At 54.0% G+C, this 8,620-nt stretch overlaps 1 long non-coding RNA gene across 1 annotated transcript; it reads left to right on the plus strand.

The window, feature by feature from the left end:
* The first annotated feature begins 334 nt into the window (after positions 1-334).
* On the plus strand, positions 335-1,702 carry LOC142287213 (uncharacterized). The gene is made up of 3 exons (XR_012748216.1): positions 335-520; positions 1,436-1,510; positions 1,595-1,702. It is a non-coding gene; the product is annotated as an uncharacterized LOC142287213 (long non-coding RNA).
* Positions 1,703-8,620: the final 6,918 nt, after the last annotated feature.

Below are 8,620 nucleotides of genomic sequence, written 5' to 3' on the forward strand. Positions count from 1 at the left end.
TCCTGCTCTGTCTATGGGAGGAGCTGCAGGCAGAGCGCATGGAATCGGCTTTCACCACGGACATTTATGCAGCGATTTAAAGCGCACATGTGCTCTTCTGATCGCTGCGGAATTTTAGGCAGTGACTGTACGCAACGTGCGCACATAGCATAACAGTCCGTGTACGCTCAGCACTAGTGTTAACATTGGTTAGCCCATTATATGGTGGCTCTTTAACATGAGTAGTACCACATGAGTAATTACACCCACATGACACACAGCACATGAGTAGTACCACAAGAGTACTTCTTGTGAGTTACCCCCACGTGCAAATATTACAAGGTATAATTTTATCCAGAGCCGCAGCCCCAGCAGGACCCACCTCCAGACCCGGAACCGCAGCTGGAGCCTCCACCAGACCTGGAGCCACAGCTGGAGCCTACACCACACCAGGAGCCACAGCAGGATCCACCAGCAGAGGCGGAGCACCAGCCGGAGCCACCTTCAGTCTCTCCCTCCTCACTTCATGTCATCGGAGCAGGTTTGCCTTACAGTAATTTTTTAAGTTAAAACTAGGGCAATATAACTTTGACAGGATAGAGCTATCTTACCCACAGCTCCCAGATTTACCATTATCTGAAATACCTCTATCTATCTATATTTCTCTATCTATATAATATCTATCTATATAATATCTATCTATATTTCTCTATCAGCCTTAAGGCCGCTTTACACGCAGCGATATCGGTATCGATATCGCTAGTGTGGGTACCCGCCCCTATCTGTTGTGCGACACGGGCAAATCGCTGCCCGTGCCGCATAGCATCGCCCAGACATGTCACACATACTTATCTGTCCGGCGACGTCGCTGTGACCAGCGAACCGACTCCTTTCTAAGGGGCCGCTTCGTTCAGTGTCACAGGGACGTCACAGCCGCGTCAATGAACCGCCGCCCAATCGAAGCGGAGGGGCGGAGATGAGCGTGACGTAACATCCCGCCCACCTTTTTCCTTATCGTCCGGGAGGCAGGTAAGGAGAGGTTCCTCGTCCCTGCGTTGTCACACGGAACGATGTGTGCTGTCGGAGGAACGAGGAACAACTTCGTTACTGCTGCAGTTACGACATTTGAGAATGGAACCCCATGTCAGCGATGAGCATTTTGGCATGTTTTTGCAACGATGCCAAATCGCTCATAGGTGTCACATGCAACGGCACAGCTAATGCGGCCGGATGTGTGTCACCAATCCCGTGACTCCAACGAGTTCGCATTAGCGATGTCATAGCGTGTAAAGCCTCCTTTACAAAGAGTCTAAAGGGTCCCACATAACCAATCATATATTAGAATACACCTCCATAGTCCTCCATGTATAATTATGCAGCCAGCCTCTCCAGTCCTCCATGTATAAAGCAGTCTCTCCAGCTGTGATGTACTATGAAGTGTTTTGTCTCACCCTAGCCGCTGAAGGTGATGCCAGAGGATTCGGGTGGAACCTCAGCCCGTCTTTACCGGACGAGGAGGAACACCCAAACCGTAAGTTTAAACAACAAACATGTACCTCTAAATGATATATCTACATATAATTTGCCTTTTTAAGTTGGACCATTCCCTCCATAGAAATACCAACATTAGAAGACCTTCAGGCCTCACACACGAGGATTCTGGCGACACAGCGCACTGTGGCAGCAGCACAACGCACACTGGCAGCGGCACAGCGCACACTGGCCACAGCAGTTACGCAGCACAGAGTGCAGCTGGCCAAATATGTGGCATCCCAACAACAGGGCGGCCGATAAGTTTTGTTTGTTTAAAATATTGTTTTTTATGTATATTTGTGTGATTATTGCCCATCAGTGTTTGTGGGCGTTGCCATGACAACACTGACAATAAAAAGTTTTTCATACCTCATTTTTGTGGTCTCCATGAATAGTTACAGTAGGACTACATTTTGCTTGGAGGAATAGATGTGTTTGAAGTTTTGCATACTCACCATGTCCACCAAAACCCTAATGCTGCCAATCCATGTCCGTGTCCTGGGGAAGCCTCCGATCACCATGCAATCATCCAGTGGGCATTCACGCCGGATAGGTACAGGGAGTGGAAGGACCAGTGACGCACGTGCGGTCACTTAACGTGGTGACGTCAGGAAGGTATTTCAGCTTACTGTACTTCGCAACTTCACCTGCGCTTCTGCACAATGGATCATACTACGGGAAGATGACAAGATCGGAGGATTTCCCCCAGGAGCCAGACATGTGTCGGCAGCATCGTTGGATGTTGCCTATGGATATATGTGGCTGTGTGTATGTATGTATGTACCAGTTAAAGACACAAACACTGAGTGCAAGAGGGAGGGACCCCTGTTTGCTACACGGGACTCTGTGTGTAATTCTTGTGAACTGTGAGTACACCATTTACCGCCGGTCCAACTCGGCACGTCACCTTCCCCAGCCATTTTCCCCATACACCTGGGACTACACCTCCCCTAACCGTCTCACCATCAGTCACCACAACCCACGGGTGCCCTTACCGACAACTCACTCGACAGTAATAAGTACGAGCATGGGTCCGGCCACCGCTGCTTACTAACAGGCCAAAGGCGGGATGCAGATGGGTTGGTGCATGTATACAGATGCATACATGTAATATAATGATTGTGAGTGATGATAGATCAGGGGTCGGGAACCTATGGCTCGCGAGCCAGATATGGCTCTTTTGATGGCCGTATCTGGCTCGCAGACAGGGCTCCTACCTGTCTATGGGAAGGATCAGGGCCGGCGCCAGCACCCGGCTACTCAGGGGGGCCCGGTGGCCGCGCTGTCACCGCCCCCCGCCGAGGATCGAGCTTTCAATTGCATCGGCATCGCAGGTGCCGATACAATTGAGAGCAATGATGAGAGAGTGAGCGGCGCGCTCTCTTATCATTCTCCCCGCTGTGACTGTCGGCGTTCTTCTGACAGCTCTGCAGCGAGCGCGGTGACGTCATCACTGCGCACCTGCTGAGAGGTCAGCGAGCGACAGCAATGGACGACGCGCCGAGGAGACCGGATCAGCGGGGGACCGAGAAGTGAGATGCCCCTCAACTGACACTGGGCTCCCCTGACTCACAGACCGGCCACTACACAGCGGCACTAGTACACATAGGGGCCCGGCAGCCGCTCTGCGTCTATGTGTAGTGCTGCTGTGTAGTGGCCGAACTGTGAGTCAGGGGAGCCCAGTGTCAGTAGAGGGGCCCCTGACCTGGAGAGGCCACCAGCCATGTCTGAGCTGCAGGAGTGCTCCTGACCTGCACAGCAGACGGAATCTCCATCCTGCAGGACCTGCGATGATGTCACGCCCATGTGACTGTGTGGGAGGAGACACAGGATGCCGGGCAGAAAGCAAGATACTGAATCCTGAAGGAGATTTGGACACATGACTGGTAATAAGAAAAGAGGGGACATGAGGGTGAGGGGGGCTGCAGGGTGAGGGGCATATGAGGGCTGCAGACTGTGACAGAAGCATGTGAAGGGGTGCAGAGTGTTTGAGAGGGGTAAGTTGGGGTACAGGCAGGGTGAGATATGTGAGCAGGGTGTGTGAGATATGGGGGTGTATTGTGTGTGATATGGGGGGTGCAGGCTGTATGGGAAGCAGGGTATGTGACATATGGGGGTGTAGTGTGTGAGATCTGGGGGGTGCAGGCTGTATGGGGAGCAGTGTGTGTGTGTGATATGGGGGGTGCAGGCTGTATGGGAAGCAGGGTGTCTGGGCCACTGACAGATACAATTGCTCCAGCGGTCACTTAGTACACAAAGGAGTGTTCCTCTCTGCTGCACTAAGCCACCGCTGGACCTAAACAATAATTCGCTGTAAAATAATAAAATAGATAATTGACATAACTGACAATGCGTTGTGTGACATGTCCAATATTCCAGCTTCTTTCTTCTGCGAATGCCTCAAAGCTGGCATTCTCTCAACATCAGGTGGGAAGAATGCCAGCTTCCAGTCATGCGCAGGAAAAAGAAGAAGCCAGACTGCTGGACTGATGTCATGCATCGCAAGTTCACAATGTAAGTTATTTATTTGATTTTTTTACTGCTAATTACCATTGTTTCAGTCCAGTTGTGGCTTTATACAGCAGGGAGGAGCATTCCTTGCTGTACTAAGTGAACATTGGAGCGATTGATCTGTCAATGGCCCTTTAAACATATTGTACGGCTCTCGCGGAATTATATTTCAAAATATGTGGCGTTTACGGCTCTCTTAGCCAAAAAGGTTCCTGACCCCTGTGATAGATGTTTACTTCCTTTTTGAAATGAAAACTACCAAACAGCAGATATACATTTTAAAGTGTTTATAAAACATGTAAATTAAAACACAAAAATAGTAAGGAAATTAATGCCCGCTGCCCTCCGCTTGCCCAGCCGCATAACGGGACATCATCCGAGCATGATGGTCGAGCTTGGCCATTGTGGCGCCCCTGACCTGGTCAGGCACCACTGAGTACTGCACCCATGCTGGGGACAGTACAATACAGGTAATCCAGAAGGCTGACTGGGGTGTGGAACACAGGCGCATAGTGACCAGGTCTCACACATGTACCCATGAGAGGACCCCTGGGGATCCCAGGAGGGGGCAAGCCTTCACCTTCACTGGAATAGTGGAGGGGGTAGAGCCTCCATCTCCTCTCAAGGGGTGTGGTGGAGAGTCTGGTTGCTAGGTGGCGTAGGCAAGAACAGGAGAGGAGGAGCAGTGAGTCGGTTAGAGCAGAACTCCATAGGGCTCAGTGAGGAGCAGACCTGTGGGGCTGTTGCTGTCTAACAGCGCCCGCGCAGTGGCTACAGACGGGGGAGAACGGTCAACTAGGAGTGCTGCCTGAAAGCCAGCTTCAGCTAGAGAGTGCACGGAGTGGGAAGTAAGGAGACTGCTAGAGAGCACCAGGCCCAACCGGGCGGCAGATCCCGAAGCGAGGATAGATTCACCTTTCCCTGCTAAACCTGCCGGTGTGGGGCTCCTAAAGCCCACACCACAACACTACAAAAGCCGCAGCCACGTAACCACAAGTTTGGGCCCATAGGTCATAGGAGGCAAGAGGCTGGAGTGGCCTGGTCCGGGGAACAAGCACACGGCAAACAACAAGGGGAGAGAGGCTGCAGCATCTTCCCTGGGTGACCCCCATAGGGACTCAAAGTCGGCGTCACCCCAAACCACCAAGGGCTAAGGAAGGCGAGTCGGTAGTCACCCTCATAAAGTCAGCCTGAAGGATACCTGGTTCCCATCTGGTTCATCCCAGCTACGCCCGGGTTACTCACCCTGCCATCTAATGTGAGTAAAAACCCTGAAAGACATCCTGCCTGTGTGGTCATTCTGCGACTTGTGGTACTACAAACCTACACAGGGCCCTGGGGCTTGCCTCACTCTCAGGAGGCTACTACATCCGACTGCACACACCATCAGCCCCAGGCGACCCTCAACCTGCAGTGGCGGTCCCTACTGGCCGCAATACTGAGAGTGGCGTCACGATCAAAAACAGAAGATTTCCTACCAGTGACGGAGATCCAGCAACGTGGAGTCCCTGAAGGTAACGCACATGCACCGATACAGCACCTGCGGGGCTTCACATCTGGCGTCACGAACAGGATAAGGACTAGACCTGTTCAGACAGGTGACCATGTGCCTGGGCGGTCCGCTTGAAAAATTGGAAGCGCCGCCATATTGCCACCATGAAAAGCGCGCTGAAAAACAACAGCAGCCCGCGCTGGAAGAAGTTACCGCCCACGAAGAGGAGTGGCTACCCAGAGATCCCCTGCAGAGTTCTGACCTTGCCAGCTATGAGAGTGGAAGCGTCGAGAAACGGCGGAACAGAAAGGGAGCCACAAGCCTGCTGCTGGGAGAGGAGCTGCTGAAAGAGGCAGAGCAGAAACTGGACAGCTTGTTACAGGAGGCAGCGAAGAGTCCACTGCTGGGAGATCGTGCAGAAGACGGCGCAGAAGAAATGGCGTCTGACCGCAGGAACCCAGAACCAGGCTCCGCTGCCTGGTGGTATCGGGAGCTGGCCCAGTTCTGTGACCGACTGGAGACCCGGGTCATAGAGCAGATCAGAGAAGAACGCACGGAGCTCCTGGAGATGGCTGCGGCGGTACGGACCTACGAGGAGGGAGCCGCGCGACGCCTGCCAGACCGAGCGGCGACGACGCAGACCCCGATGCTGCTACCGGTGGGTGAGTCCAGAGATGCCCCGGCCAGCGCAAGTGCCCCGACCCCTGCTGCCACGCCCGCGGTCCCAGAAGAGGCGCCCGGCGCGGCGATGCTGGACCAGGCCGCAGCCACGCTAGAAGCGGCCCGCCAAATCCAGGCTGCTGCAGCCATGCCCCGCCTGTCCCGCAGGGCTCCGACCACCACGGCAGTGCTCATCCGTGCTGCAGGTGTGACGCTGACCCAGGCTGCCACCCTGCTGAACCCGGTCCGCCAAGACCCCAACGCAGCAGCGACGCTCGTCCGCGCCGCAAGTGATATGCTGAACCAGGCCGCAGCCCCGCCGGGTGCGGCCCGCCAAGCTACGGTCACTGCAGCGACGCCCGGCTCAGCCTGCACGGACCCCATCGAGGCTGCGACGCTAAGTGAGACCGCGGCTGCAATGCCCAGTCCGGCCCGCCAAGAACCGGCCGCAGTGGTGATGCCCACTGAAACGCAAGCTGCAACCGTGATGCAAGACCAGGCCGCCGCCATACAGGGCGCGGCCCGCCAAGACCAGGCCGCCGCCATACAGGGCGCGGCCCGCCAAGACCAGGCCGCCGCCATACAGGGCGCGGCCCGCCAAGACCAGGCCGCCGCCATACAGGGCGCGGCCCGCCAAGAAAAGACTACCTCATCATTTACCCCGGCCTGTAAGGCCAGAGCAGACACCGCTCCCCGGCCCACAGAGGTCCCTGATAGGCAGCCCACGGTGGGTGAAGACCCTGCATATTGGCAGATGAGGGCTGACATGGAGGCCAAATTTCCACAATGGTTGGTGAGCCAGTACATACCCCCTCCGCATACCCCAAAGAGTCTCCTGCTAACTCCTGCAGCAGCTACACCAAAGAGTCCCCCACCTGGGCCGGCTGAAGAGCATCCATCCCCAGCACTGCCACAGCCGGAGTGCCAAGAAGAACTAAGGGGGAGAGGAGGCCCGGAAGCAGAAGGGTTGACTCCGACTCCAGTGCCACCCGCAGCAGATGTGTACTCAGAGCCGGAAATGCTGCCATACTCCCGCTGGGATGAGGAAGACCTGACACCGTCTGTTGACGAAGATCAGCCCCAAGACCTCACCTAGGAGTTTGTGAGCTGCCCTCTACAGAACTCAGCCCGCAAGACACGGCGCCACAGAACACAGTGTGCTCCAGCCCCACAGTCTCCAGAGCAGAAGGAAGTCACCGCCAGAGACCTACAGGAGAAAAGGTGCCTAAGAAGGTCCAAAGCCCAGGCTAGAGGACCCCTTTACAGAGGGATAGTAGAGGACTTCAACCTGAAAAGCGGATACGGCTTCATTGTCGTGAAAGGAATAAAAGAGGGCATATTCGTAAATCGGAGAGATGTTCAAGCCCACCTGCCCAGAGGACATTCAGGCAGAAATTTGAAAATTGGGGACTTAGTACAGTTCACCTTACATCAAGGAGAAAGGGGCTACTATGCCTTAGACGTAGCACCATGTCCCAGACAAGAAAGACAAGAAAGACAAGAAAGACAAGAAAGACAAGAAAGACAAGAAAGACAAGAAAGACAAGAAAGACAAGACAGAGATAAAGAAACAGATACAGAAAAGGAATCAGATGCAGACCAAGAAAGGAAAGACACAGAACCTATAGATGAGGCAACCACAGATGAAGACAGAGACAAAGAGCAGGAAAGTCACAGGTGCCAGTGCCCTACATGCCCACGCCCTAGTGAAAAAGAGGAGTAAAGCAAAGGAAAGTAAGAAGTTACTGTTTTGACCAGTTTTGACAAGTTTTGTTTGCAACGTTCACGTTTAAGCATGCGCCCACAAAAACTATTGTGAGAAATAAACTTTAAGGCTATGAACTTGCTATAGCCACAAACTCTCGCAGTGTAAATAGTTACACCAGTGGCACTACCACCAGGGCCAGCCTGTTTAGGGGCTTGGCTCGTCTGCAACCAGGGGGGCCCGTCCGTAGAAAAGGGCCTTGGCTCACCTGCGACCAGAGAGCACGCCTGTTTATGGGGCCTTGGCTCACCACCACAAAGAGGGTACCTGGTCAGCACCAACTGTGGAGGCCGCCTCTGCATCCTGCCAGAAGAGGCTGACGGCGCGGATCCACCAGGCCAGGTATACCCTGAAACCACCAGCCCATGTAAGCCGCCTCTACATCCTGCCAGAAGTGGCTGAAGTCGCGGCCAACGGGAGAGGAAGATTGGAGGAAAGGTCTGGGGAAACGGATGGCCCAGACCTGGTTACCAACAGGACCGGTGACCTGCCTCCTGAGAGGGTTTTGGGTGGGTTAACGGACTTGTGGGTGGAGGGTGGTGATGTCTGATACCTGGTGGTTTTAAAAATGTTTTACATGTTTTAATGTTTTATGCATTTTAAAATGTTGTCTTGCAGCCCGAGGACGTGCTGGTGATAACTAAGGGGGAATGTGGCGCCCCTGACCTGGTCAGGCACCA

This window comes from Anomaloglossus baeobatrachus, chromosome 2, assembly GCF_048569485.1.
Source record: "Anomaloglossus baeobatrachus isolate aAnoBae1 chromosome 2, aAnoBae1.hap1, whole genome shotgun sequence".
NCBI lineage: Eukaryota > Metazoa > Chordata > Amphibia > Anura > Aromobatidae > Anomaloglossus > Anomaloglossus baeobatrachus.